The following is a 15007-nucleotide window of genomic DNA, read 5'->3' as shown; positions in this document are numbered from 1 at the left end:
TGAATTCAAACAAAAGGTTGAACAATTCTTCTCATTATGAATTTCTTCTTCCTTCTTCAGATGAGTTCTTCTCATTATGAACCTTCTCTGGCAATGATAATCCATCAAGTGATGAATTCAAACAAAAGGTTGAACAAATTCTTCTCATTATGAATTTCTTCTTCCTTCTTCAGATGAGTTCTTCTCATTATGAACCTTCTCTGGCAATGATAATCCATCAAGTGATGAATTCAAACAAAGGTTGAACAAATTCTTCTCATTATGAATTTCTTCTTCCTTCTTCAGATGAGTTCTTCTCATTATGAACCTTCTCTGGCAATGATAATCCATCAAGTGATGAATTCAAACAAAGGTTGAACAAATTCTTCTCATTATGAATTTCTTCTTCCTTCTTCAGATGAGTTCTTCTCATTATGAACCTTCTCTGGCAATGATAATCCATCAGATGATGGATTTGAACAAAAGGTTGGTTCTTCTCATTATGAACCTTCTCTGGCAATGATAATCCATCAGATGATGGATTTGAACAAAAGGTTGAACAAATTCTTCTCATTATGAATTTCTTCTTCCTTCTTCAGATGAGTTCTTCTCATTATGAACCTTCTCTGGCAATGATAATCCATCAAGTGATGAATTCAAACGAAAGGTTGAACAAATTCTTCTCATTATGAATTTCTTCTTCCTTCTTCAGATGAGTTCTTCTCATTATGAACCTTCTCTGGCAATGATGATCCATCAGATGATGGATTTGAACAAAAGGTTGAACAAATTCTTCTCATTATGAATTTCTTCTTCCTTCTTCAGATGAGTTCTTCTCATTATGAACCTTCTCTGGCAATGATGATCCATCAGATGATGGATTTGAACAAAAGGTTGAACAAATTCTTCTCATTATGAATTTCTTCTTCCTTCTTCAGATGAGTTCTTCTCATTATGAACCTTTTCTGGAAAAGCTGATCCATCATATGATGGATTTGAATCTTTGCTAAAATTTTGAAATTCCTGTCAAATATTCAACATGGATAAAATGAATGAAAATGCTCCTATTTGCAAATGTCTAAATATGATGCATGAATGTTGATGCAATCTTCATTTGACTTCAAAATGGTGAACTCGGTTTTCCTCCACTTCATCATTTATTGCCAGGGTCACCTCTGGATATCAGTGTAGCAACTTATGCTATCAAGCTTGCATTTCTGAAGAACTATCTGATCACCTTGTATCTTTATGTATTCTTTGCTTCATGAAAGTCTCAGAAGAATTGTTTTATTTGTGGAACTCTTGTCGTAGTCAGAATTATGACCTTAGTGCCCCATTTTGTCTTGGATAAAACCAACTTTATTTGTTTGGACTTGTGTAGAAATCCCATAAAGTTTTCATCTTTGAAAAGAGAATCTGTCATCTTTAAAAAGAGAATCTACCATCTTTGAAGAGTGTAGATGTAGATATGCCTGACTCAGCAAGGATTAATTAAGAGAGTAGAGTATGTTCTGATTTGACTCTTGAGACATATCACAAGGAGGATTTATTCCAATTCCTTTCATGTCTCCACATCTAATTGGATCTCGAACAAAGCAACTCAAACCATATCATGTAAAGATGTTTAACAACAACCTATTGTTTGATCTTAGTTGGCTCCAATAGTTTCTTGTTGTTAAAATTTCAGCTCTCCTTCTGTGGAAAGAAATCTTCATCATATCTCAACTTCTTGTTGTTGATACAGATGCTAAAATTGGCTGATACAGATGCTAAAAGTATGCTCAACATTACTTCTTGTTGAGATGGGCCTTCAAAAATGGCCAAATATTCATATTGCTGCGAGCCTTCAAAATGCCCCAATATTCTATTTCTGGTTGAAAATGGGCCTTCAAGATATCTCTCTAGATCTGTTTGATTCACTCTTAATGTCTATTTGACTGAAATGTTATGATCCATCACAAGGTTCAATTTTGACAATGCACTGTTGTAGGTACTTGTGGCTTTATTCGTGCCCAAAATCTGTTTATCTTGAATACTCTTATTCTGGCGTCACTAAACAGCAGTGTTGTCAAGTAACTAAAGGAATCCTCTTCACGTTGTCACAGACTTAAGAAACAATCAATCATTTTGACAGAAACGTCTGAGATATGTGCCTCTTTTGAATGAACTGACCATTTTCTGTATATAGAGGGATTTAATCAGACAGAGTAGTAAAAATAGCTTGGTAATCCGTTCCAGGCTGACACAGTGGCTTATCATCTTTCAGTGAAGGCCATATCTTAAATATACTTTTCTGTGGGAGAGAAACCAATTTATGCAAACAGTAATCTGATGCAGTAGCAAGACTACATATTCAATGGTACAAGCTCATCAAAAATCCGCACCCATGCAACATGTTGATTCTGATAACAACTCATCTGATTATGAAGCGATCTTTCAGGATGGTTTCACATATATTGATAGTTCTTCTAATATCGAGGAAATCATGAATTCTGATTCTGATGAGGAGAGTAAACTGTTATACTTGACAAAAATGGGATTCTCAGAGGCTGAAACTTCAATAACCATGGAGAGATGTGGTTCAGATTCATCAATTGCAGAATTGACAGATTTTATATGTGCTGATCAAATGGCTAAGGTTACTGACGTACTTCTTATGGTAGAAGATAGGAAGCCATTATGCAATGATCTCAATTACAGGCAAAAGGCAAAACTTGGGCTATGATTTGTGGAAAAGGAAGAAGCAGAGGAAGCTTGAAAAGAAGCTTCTTAATGAAGATGATCATGCAGTTCATCTTTCAATTCCAATGATCGGTTCTGGGGTTCCTACCAAATCAGATCAGATAACTCAAAGAACACTTTCAAAAGATGCTATTGAGTCTCCTTATTTCTACTATGAGCAATTCATCTTCCAAATTCAATGATTGGTTATGTCCAACCAGATTAGATAACTCAAAGAACACTTCCAGAAGATGCTATGAACAAATTCATCTTCTAAATTCAATGATTGGTTTTGCCAAACCAGATCAGATAACTCAAAGAACACTTCCAGAAGATGCTATGAGCACATTCATTTGTTCCATTTAATGTTTGGACTGGGATATCACAGTACTTATTCGATGTAAAGCCAGAATTGTAGATTCGAAGCATTTTCCTGCTGTCACACTGAAAATAGGCTATATTCATAATCTGCCAATTAAGAACAGAGTTTCTCTTATTCTGCTTCCTCCATGTGCTGATGCTTTTCCCTTGACAAAGAAATGATGGCCTTCTTGGAATCCAAAAACAAAGTTGAACTGTTTATAAACATGTACAGGAAGTGCCAAATTAACAGAAAGGATCTGTAAGGTTCTTGAAGCTTATGACAATGAGCCACCTTAGAGTGTCCAGAAGTATGTTATTAATGAGTGCTGAAAATGGAATCTAGTATGGTTGGAAGGAATAAAGTTGCTCCACTTGAACCTGATGAGGTGGAAATACTTCTAGGTTTCCTTAAAACCATACATAAGGATCTGTTTAGAGACATGTTTCCCAGTGATATCAATGTCTTGTTTCTTTTTGCTGGAATCAGTGCTGCAAAGATCGCCTTCTATTGTCTTAGTATATCTTTGAAAACAGAGGTGCAAGAACTGAATGGTGATTGGTTGGAGCAATTGATGAATAGATTTGGCGGATTCGACCTTGTTGTCGGTAGCATCCCGTGTAACAATCTTACCGGAAGCATAAACATCATCATGATTAACTAGAAGATTTTTGTTGGTGCATTTTCTTGTAATGACTGCTACGACAGCTGTCTCTTCTGCTGCTCCAAAATACACACTGCCATATCTCACTCTTCCTTAACTATGGAAAGGTTTAGTTGATGGTAAAACTAGTTATCTCAACTTTTGGAATCCTGTACAGCATACAAGTGTAGAATCTGTTCCAATCTTATTCTGTGCCCTAAGTCCTCAATTCAAATTCAGCAATCTTCTGAAGGACATAATGGGTATCATCTTGACAAAGAAAGTGATCGGCATAGAAGAAGTAGCAATGATGTATCAAGACTTGAGCCAGCATCACGGTATAACCAGAGTGTAGGTAGTGACTTGCTCATGGTTCTATAATGTAATCTTCTAGAGAACATGAATTGATGGTTGGAGAAAATAATCTGTCTGGTGATCCTTATTGCCCTCAGTATGAGATAAACGATCTTTCTTGACGAGCTGCTAATAATGTCATAGGAGAGTGTCACAAGTTCAATTCTCCAGACTTTCTGGCTTCTTGGACCACTTGCCTTCAAAAATGTGAAGTGCTTCATTATTCTGGCTTCGTTCATTCTTTTTCTACAACAGAAGTAGAATAAGCAACAATTGCTTTAAGGACCTTCCTCATTTGAGACTGTACTGTTTTGAAAATGTTTTTTCTCCTTTCTTTATTGAAGAATGAAAGAATTTTGCAAAGTATTACCCCTTTCAGGTTCACAATATAATCGAATCATAAACAAGGAGTTTAATGAATATCAAATAAATCAACTACACTTTTAAATCATTCAAAAATCATAGTCCTATGGCAAGTGTCAAAATTATTGACTGATTTGAGGTGTAGGTTGATTTTGGTAAAGTAGGTTCTTTCAAGTTGGTTCAGTATGTCGCTTCGGGCTTCCACTAACTTGAAGAAATGGTTGTTATGCTCATCTTGTAGAGATGCTTCTCGTTTCCAGAATCTCATGAACGTTTTTGAGATGTGTGGTGCTTTGTTAAGAGCTTAAGATCGTCTCTTATGTCGTTGTTGCACCATTCAATATTCGAGCCGCCTTTTCAGGTTTTCAACTCGAATCCTCCTTTGGTTTCAAGATGTTATTTAAAAATTTATATCTTGAACCCACCTTTATCATTTTTCATATCATGCATTAAAGATTTTAAAAACTAATTTTTGCAAATAAATCAATCTTGGAAGGCGGAATGAATTCTAAAGATCATCTTTTACTTAGAAACCCATGTATGATTAGAATGGACTTTCAGGTACGTAACGTAGGCCATGGCTTATGGTTACGAAAGAAAGGGATAAAAAGGCCCAAATAAGTGTTTAAGGGTAATCAAACCAAGGATCAATTCATTCTGATGCCATCAATCTTGCCTTGCTTAACTTGGATATGCTTTGTTGGGGATTTTTCCATCATCTGGATCCCTCTAGACTGCCAAATTTTGGATTCATTTCCATTTTCTCATATCTCCAGCATTTCTTGCTCTTCTTGTTTGTACTTGATCAACCTTGTAACTTGAGGCTCAATAAATCACCCATCTTTATTCGATTTTCCTTTTTTTTTTCTTTTCTTCTCTTCTTTCTTTGCTAGATGAGTATAATACTTCAATTGCTTTGAGCACCTCTTTTTCCTTTTGCATTTTGGAGGTTTTCCATTATTCTTGATTGGATTGATCTTCAAGCACTCTGTATTTGACATACTTTGTAGTTCAAACTTTCATGACTTCATGAAAACTTGTCTTCGTAATAAAACTGTATTGACAATCTTTATTCTTGTGAGCCAATATCCTTTACCTTGCCCCTAATGTAGAGGGTGATCCTTGGTTAGGGTTGAATTAGAAGAAACATTATTCAGGCTCAAATGGGGACAACAAAGGATATATATATATATTAAAGGATAAATGAAACAATGCCGTTCATCATCTCATACACAGAAACCTTTGTAAAAGAGGTATCCACAGAGGGATGATATTCAAGATTAACTTTATTTACATGAAAAATGTAATTAATGCATGATATATTTATTTCAATCACTTTCCCCTTCTTCTTTGAGTATGCCCTAATCACTCGAAATTATCATCAATGATTGGTCCATGATGCCTCATCTAGTCTCTTCTTGCAGTAAAATTCACGGATAATTGAAAGTTTGGTTCTTTTGAGTTCTTTTGGTTTATGATGGTTTTGTGTTCGAAAAGACAAATGTGTGACTTTTGAAGTCATGTATATGGTGGAATGTAGTATCATCAATCAACTATACCCGAAAGGTAAACATCTAGAGTTTGTGTCTCAAAACAGGTAGAGACATTTCTTCAGAATCTCAGATAAATGTAGTGTCAGGATTTGGTTTTGGTAAAGGTCGAGTAATTGGTGTTGGATGGGATATGGAAAATATAATTTTATCACTTGCCAATAGATCTATAACTCTTGCAAATTTAAAAGAATATTTAATCTACTTGATACTCAATAATCTCAAGATTAAAACAAGTTCAAACAAGATGCTGAAAATAAAAAAGTACTATAGTGGTAGATAACACTTCCACTTATTTATTTATCATGACTCATCACTCCTCTATTGTTGGGTATGTACTTGGCCCAGGATCTTTATCCTTATTTGCTCCCCATTTCTTGATCGTTTCTTGTGTCAAGACTCCCTTGTCAACGAGCGTCTCTATTTCCTTTAACAGTGACCAACAATTCCATGTTGAATGTCCAGATACTCCCAAGTGAAAATTACAGAAGCTATTTTGATCATAGCAATGGGCATAAGGCTTTGGTGACACCTTCACCAATCTTGGTGTAATGTAGTGACCTTTAACCAAATGAGGGTACAGGTCTGAGATAGATTCTTGAAACACCTTCAGAGTTTTTCTCACTCGCGAGGCTATCACTTTCTTTGATCGTTCTGACCGAATGAATGCTCTCATGTTATCGAGGGGGTTCTGAATGCTCATTTCAGCTATAACTGGGGTAGTATTAATCAGACTCCTTAAGTTTCCCCTTGCCTTACTGGTTTTCGGAAAATCTGATATAGGTATCTGAGATGTCTTCTGGGTTATATCTGCCTCATTCTTTCTTAGACATATAAGCCAATCTCGAATTACATCCATGGGAGCCTTTTGATTTCTTTTCCCCATTTTCTTGTGCCCAATATTCTTCATAGGATTTGGTTATATTAGTTTCTGTTGAAGAAACAATTTCTGAACATTGAACTTCACCCCTTCTTTTACTTTATATTTTTGAATTGCTTTCTCTAAAGGGTCTTGGAAATTTCTCTTAAGGTTACCAGGAACCTTAACTGAACAATTTGGAATTCCAGTCTGATTTATCCAAGGAACTTCCTTATAGGTCCAATTATCATTTGGAGGCCACTGTGATCAAGTTGTGGAGTAATTGATCTGGCTGAGAGCATTTTTGGATGCAACTTTTCACTCGAAGTGGAAGGGAGGAAATTGAAATCCTGCACATTCTTTTTTCTTGATCACTCTATAAGATTTGGCACCATGTTTAACTGAATAAGACTTCACTGTATTAACCCCAGCTTCTTTCTTGACTTTAGTATTGTCGAGCCTCTTATCTTGCCGTTCTTGATAGCCATTTTGATGATCTCCAATTATGATGATGTTAGAAAATTATTAGGGACAACCCCTATCATGTGATTAACATAAGGAAATTTTAATGTGCTGATGAACAAAGTAGTGAACTCTTTTTCAGTCAATGGTGGATGTACTTGAGAAGCAACGTCTTTCCATCGTTGTGAATATTGTCGAAAGCTTTCATTACACTTCATATTCATGCTTTACAACATTGTTCGATCAGGGGCCATATCAGTCATGTGCTTGTTATTGACCCAAAAAAGCTTGAGCTAAATCCCTCCAAGAACGTATTTGAGTACGTTTTAGCTGATTATACCATTTGGATACAGACCCGGATAAACTGTCTTGGAAACAGTGGATCAACAATTTTTCATTCTCTACATAGCCAGTCATACGACGACAGTACATAGTGATATGATATTCAGGATGTGGTCCCATTATACTTCTCAAAATCTGGAATTTTAAAATTTGGTGGAAGAATTAAGTCGGGGACCAAGTTCAGTTCTTTGGCGTCAAACTCATAAAATGACTCAACCGTCTCTCTAGAAATAGTACAGAATTCATTTGGCTTTAACCCAGAAGCAGTAAGACAGTCAGTAGGGAACGAAACTCCTGCTGATATTGTTTTTCTTAACAGTGAAGTGAACTGGTGATTGGATTTCCTGACGTACAGAGGTGTGCTTAGGAATATGAGCAGGCGTAATACCCAGAGGATTTGTGGAGTTTTCAATAAGATTCTTTCTAGCAGTCAAATGCTTCTCATCATTTCTTTCATATTGTTCAGTAGATCGACCTGAGAATTAGCTTCGATTTGTGCCAACTTGCTCCTCAATTCCTCTTGTATTTCTTTCTGCTTTATCTCAAATTTGGCTAGCCTATCTTCAGTTTCTTTAGACATTTTCTTGTGTCGTGCTGAGCGTTCTTGCTTCAAGGAAAAACCAAGATCACTTCGTTTGAAAACCTTATTTTAATGAATGTTTTAATGTATTATGACAAAAAAAATGCAAAGTGCCAAATGCAAATGTAAATGTAAATATGTGAATGTAATAATAAGAATACAAATTGTGCAATACAAAAGCAAACATAACAGTATAAATGCAAAATGAAAAATGCAAGGATGTAAAATACAAATGTATGCATGAAAAGGTGTTACTCAAGAGTGATCATCTTAGAACAGATTTTATTGAACACAAAAGTTTCGGTACATCAAACAAAACTTTACATATAGGGATATTTTATTCCTAATTTCTCCAAAGCCAAATTAGTTTATCAGCTTAAGGGACATATTGTTTGTCGGGACTGCAACTTCTTCCATGACATTCTCCTTAATCTTCTGTGTCACTTCTCGAAGTTGCTCATTTTTCCTTGTAAGAGAACTTTCTGTCCAAGAAGTTCTTGAACAAGATCTTCATATTTGCAGATCTTTTTCAGCTTGGTGACCCCTGTTATCCACTCTTCTGGGGTACTTCCTAGACCAGCATTTTGAAAGGCTTGACTGATCTTCTGAAAATCTTCATGCATGGTTTTCATCTCTGTGCTCAATTTCTTGTTTTGGTCATTCAAGTCCTTCAAATAACATGCTTGAGCTTCATAAAAATCTCCACTACTCTAAATGCACTGACTGATGCTCTTACCATAGATTGCTTTTGGTATCAATCTGGTAGGATCTTTGTGTAATACTTTTGGTATTATATAACCGGTTCTCTGTATACAGAACTTCCCTCGATCCTCGGAGTTCCTCAGGATGTCTTTCCTTCCGCATCATATTTTGTTTGATCATAAAACTTTTTTCCATTTACGATTTCTTTCCAATATGATGAACAATCTTTCAAGTCAACACCTTTTGATTATGCCATGATCATGTAATGCAAACAAAAGAAATTAATATGAACAGATTAGAGCAATGTAATATACATGAAAAAAAAATAGAATAGTTAGTACCAACTAAAAAACTGTATATCAATGTATAAATCTTAACCTCATGCTTTCTAGTTCCATGCTTTGTTTGGAAAATTTAACTTAACCGCACGATTTCTAGTTCACATGCATTTATTCAGGAAAAAGAAAAGGAAATAAATAAATTAAAAGCTAGAGCTTATTTCTCCTTTATGTATACCTATGAACAGAGTTTCAGTATGTCTTAGATCAAAAGAATTTCTAGGGTTCATTATATGCAGAGTTTCAGTTCTAGGAGTAAAGGTACTCGAATTGTTCTTGTTGATGCCCCCTTGGGCTGTCAAACCCTCAATCCTAGTCCACTACAGACTTTAGCGGATCGAGTTCAATTCGAGAGGACACATTTCTCTATGCCTGACACAGAGAATAAATTCTCACGAAGACATAGAGCATATGAACCCCGAAAGTTACTTGCTAGGTCTAACACGGAGAATAAATTCTCACGAAAGACGTCGCTTTCAACTCCCACTTAAAAGGGACAAACTCAATTATAGAGCTTTATGTTATGCAAGTGTTGTGTGTGAGAAATGTTCAAACCTCTAACAGATAAATAAAATAATTAATACCTGAATAAAAAAACAATATTAATATAAAAATAATAAATAATAAAAATTTGAAAGAAAAGAATTAAAAATTAAATAAATTTTTTAATTTCTAATTAATAGACAATTTAATTAATTTGAAGTTTGACAAGTCCCCAGCGGAGTCGCCAAGCTGTCGTAACCGGTTTTGGTCCGGGCACGAAATATTTATTTGGCGGTGAAATTGATGTGAATAAATGGTTTTGGAAATAATTTAGGAGTCGCCATCGGCCTTTTGGGTCAGGTAGGTCGAATACCTAAAAAATATCTTTTAAAAGAGTTTTTAAGAAAACACAATTAAAAGATAAACTGATTTGCGTTTTAACCAAAAATTCGTTCTTTTAATAATAAAAAGGATTCGTGGTCGGTTACGTTTAGGGAAGGATTAGCACCCCTACAACGCCCAAAATTGGTACTTTTTAATTATAAATTGTCTCTAGTATTAAAATTAAATTCAAAAATATATTTAATTTATAATCCTATTATTTCAAAATTATATAAATAATATTTATTATTATTTAAAAATATTAGAAGAACTTCTAGGTGCTTAAGACAGCTCTTTTCTTTGATATTAATAAATTGATTTTAAATAAAATAAAATAATAATTTTTAATAATATTTAATTTTAAAATATCAGAATAGAACTCCAGTTATATTAAGACTGTCCTTTTCTTCGATATTGAAAAATATTAAAATAATTTATTTTAAAAAAATAAATTATTATTTATCATATATTTATGACTATATATAATAATAAAAATATTTAAATATATAAACAATTAAAACAATAAAATACAATTAGAAGATATATTTAAAAGCAGTAAAAATAATGAAAACATTTAAAATTAGTGACTAAATTATAGTAAATTAAAATTAAAACCTAATTCATATTAATCAAATTATAGGGTTTAAACATGTTATTTTCTTATTTTATTAATTTATTGACTAAAATAAAACTATATAAATTCGGATAATAAATTAAAATAAATAATAAAATAAATCGGTATTAAAAAATAATTAATAACCATGAGGGACTAAATTTGATATTTACCTAAATATATATATATATATATATATATATATATTCTGATAAGGACTAATTAAAATAAAATAAAATTAGAAGACCAAATTAAAATAATCAAAAACTACTTTCAGTGACTAAATCGTAAGGATTACAAACTATAGTGAGTGCGAAAATGGTTTTACCCATGATGGAAATTACACAGATACCCTCATCAAAACGGCGTCGTTTTGATGAGGTATTTATACCATTTAAGCCGGCCCTAAGGGCCATCTTTCTCACTTCTCTGGTTTGCTTCTCTCTCTTTAGAGAAGCTCTCGTTTTCTCTCGCCGGAAGAGAAAACCGACCTCGTTTCCGGTGCTGATCGCCACCGCCGGCCACCGCTCACGGTGACCGGAATTCCTAAATTACTCTAGAGCATAGATCTCGACCTTCTAAGGCGAATATGGCCTCGTTTGTCCTAAAATGCTCTAGCCGTTCTAGATCTAAAATAAATCGAAGGTTTTACCTTCGGTTTTACAATGATTCCGGTGGTTCCAGACGATTAAAAGGCTTCTACGATGGTAAGATGCTCCTTTTCCTCTTCTTTCTGGTTATTGGCTTGCTGTAATTATCTTCCTTTCGTTTTTTTTTCTTTTCTGTTTTCTATTTTTTGTTCTCTGTCTCTCTGTGGCTGTCTGTTTTTGGTTATCTCCGATCTTCCTCCTTTTCTTCTTTTTTTTTGTTGCAGGTGTGATCGATGGCTTTTATAGCCATCGATGATGTGGCTCCGGACTGGTCAGGAATGAAGTTTGGTGAGTCACGAGCTACATGGTGACTCACCATGAGCTCGACATGTGGAGGGGCAGTTGGCTTCTGGAGGTTCTGGCGAAGCGGCGACTTCGTGGCGTGGCACTGGCAGCTGGCTGAGACGCCGACGTGGGGCGCTGGACTGCATCAGGGCCTTTGGATCTACGGCGGCTGGGACTTAGATACAAACCCTAAATGGGTTAGGGTTACATATTTGGGTTTTGGGTTGGGCCGGATTTGGCCCGTTTGTAATAATAATTAATAATAATATTAGTAATAAAATAATAGTAATTATAATATAATATAATAATTATAATAATAATAATAATAATAATAATATTTAAATGAAAAAATGAGTATCTTCAGAGTAGTTTTACAGTTTTCCCTATATAACACAAACTTTTTCTCGTCGCTCTCTTTCCCTTTCATTCCTTTCATTCTAAACTAACATATTCATTCTAAACGAACACGTTTACGAACGCTAAACCAACATTTCGTGAATGAAATAAACAAACCTAGACGAACTTGTTCACAAATGTTAAAGGAACATTAAACGAACACGTTCATGAACGTTAAATAAACAACACAACACTTCAAAAATAAATAAAAAAACACAAACACGATACTAAAAAAACGACCACAAACCGAACATGAGTACCTTTAAAAATAAACAAACAAACACGAACACAATCTTATTCGTTCAAGTTCGGTTCATTTACTCCCCTAAAGACGGGTAAAATAACAATCTCCAACTTCTATATCTTCTGTCCTGTTATTATGTAATCCACGTCAAAAGCAAAAATTACTTGCACTGATAAAAACCTACGACCGAGCTCTTAATTTTTCCTACAGTATCGGGACAACCTATGTTAAACACATATTCGGATCAAAATACGTGAAACAAAAAATAATTAAGAATTCGAATAACATGGGGTAAAACTAAACATCCAGTTCCTAACTGCATAACAAGAACAAAAATCAACAACTTTACAATGGTACTTTAAAAGATAGAATATGTTGACCTGAGAAATTCTAAAAAGACCAACCCGTATACCATGATTTCCAATTACCTGAGTGCTGCCTGACATCACTTTCCCTTCCATTGATTCCTCGGAAACAGATGTCCAAAGCCTGAAAACACTACTAATCGTATAAAAGCTTAGTTTTTATGTCCAATTGCTGGTTGATCTAATTATAAGAAAAAAACAAGCTCCTCACCTCGATGTGCTGACAGGAACCGTTGTGGGAATGCTTTTTGCCAGAAAAGAGGAAATTAACAATGTTTATTTTGCTGACAGTATTTAATTTTTCGTTGTATCATGTACAGTGATCTGCGATGAATCTCTTACTGCATTACTGGTGGAGAGAATCACTTTAGCAGTGCTTTTGATGGTGGCCTATTGATCTTTTTCAAGTAACCTACTGAATACTAGTTTGACAGGTATGCAGGCCACTGTTGTGGGTCGAGATGACTCTGGTTTGATTAATCCATCCATTTGAAAGTTACCACTATCAAGTGTAGGCTTAGAACTAAAATTATGATCTATACCAATTGATGACAATGTTCTTGTTTTCTGGCTAGAAAATAAGCTTACTTTCTTCGGAAACTTGTAACTGCTGTCTGTAGGAGAGCCTGGAACATGAGAGATGCTCGTTTTTACCAGGCCTGTGTTATAATTGGAACTTCCTACATTGTACCACTTAAAAGGTGGTTCCCGTTCATGATCCAAGGAACGATATCCAGCAGCTTCATAACTACTCAATGCAAATGGTTGGTGTGGACGTGGGACCCTAAAATTTGTCCTCTTGGCAGTCCTCCATGCTGGCGGAAGAGAACTGTGTCCATGGTTCATTAGTCCAATACTAAATAGCCATTAGTGGAAGAAGAGTTTCAGTTGAATTGTCGTCTAGAGCTTCAATTTGAATGGGATGCCCTATTATGCCTTCCCATTCAACTTGCTCATCAATGAAACTATAGGTACAGGTTCTTTCTGATAGCCGCTTGAACTTTCAAATCCACATCTATCAATAGATCTTTTTTTTCCACCAAAATTACCATAGGTATAAAACTTCGGATCAAAACACCACACTTTATTCTCCACTCCCTTTTCACAGCAACATGGTTTCCATGGCATGTCTTCCAAATCACGAATGCTACGATTGAAAACTATTTCTACTTCTGGAGAAATCCCTTGGCATGTATAAAGATCCTGTGCCATCAAAACCAAACATTTGGGCTCTGAAATCATTTGCACTCAAACCAGCCATATCAACATCATCGTCAAAGTCATGATTTCTATGATAACTCTGACATAACAGCCTTTTTCTGAAAGTACCCTCCTTTCTTGAGGATATAACCCCACAAGCAGATCTATTATAACCTCTTATATCTGCTGCATCTATGGATCTTTTAACCAGATTCCGTACGTTCCTTTTTCCTTTAAGCTGCCATTGGAGACGCTTCATTCACTGGAGAGGATCACGAGGATAAAAGTGAGACATCTCACAGAAAGAGATGACTCATCAGACTCCCCCTGGCCCATGCTTCCACCTCCTAGAGTGTCAAGCCTTTGAAAGGCACCCAATCGAGGATCCATACTTACAGTGGCACCTGAATAGAATAATAAATGAAAACCATCACAGTTTAGGTCATGCTTTACTGACTATAATCAAACCACATAATCAAAACGGTCGAGGTGGCATGTAGTTAGGGCTAGGAGGCCATTTGGGGGGCTCCAAAATGTTCTCCAATTCCTACACTACTCCATTGCAAATTAGGTCAAATTCATCTATCTACATGGACGCCCCAAATTGTTAATCTCGATTTATGTTGGCCTCCCACTTCAATGTAACTTAGCTTTGCCATTGCAATATGGTATTCAAGAATCAAGGAGAATTTTTAATTCCATATCTAGCAAGTCAACATTAGTTCCCAACCATAAACTTGACCACTTCACTCCACGATCCTCACAATTTTTAAACTACAATCTACATCATGTGCAATTTTTTATATATATATAGAAATTCAAATATTACCTAACCAATGATTCTCTCCATCATCTCCCTTTTTTTCTTTTTCCCTTTCCCGCTAACCATCTAATTACTTTGATCTTTATTGTTCGCTTTCATTAACTTTCAGCAACAAATTTATAATAATACAAGGCATTAATCTAGGAGAACTTTTCCAAAATCAGTCGAACAATGTACCAAAGTTGTATCAGCAGATAATAAGCAGGTCATAAGGAAACATGAATCATATACACCTTAAAGGAATAGACCAGCAAACAGAACCACGTTACATTTTTAATAAATGCTGTTCCTAGACAACATATAAATCCCCATC

General features: G+C 35.1%; 1 pseudogene; it reads right to left on the bottom strand.

Annotated features, from left to right (window-relative positions):
- Positions 1–12910: 12910 nt before the first annotated feature.
- Positions 12911–14275, bottom strand: LOC120179123 (annotated as a pseudogene).
- Positions 14276–15007: the final 732 nt, after the last annotated feature.

Source organism: Hibiscus syriacus, unplaced genomic scaffold (assembly GCF_006381635.1).
Source record: "Hibiscus syriacus cultivar Baekdansim isolate YM2019G1 unplaced genomic scaffold, ASM638163v2 tig00003551_pilon, whole genome shotgun sequence".
In the NCBI taxonomy this organism is placed as follows: Eukaryota; Viridiplantae; Streptophyta; class Magnoliopsida; order Malvales; family Malvaceae; genus Hibiscus; species Hibiscus syriacus.
This window is presented reverse-complemented; position numbering and strand designations above follow the sequence as displayed.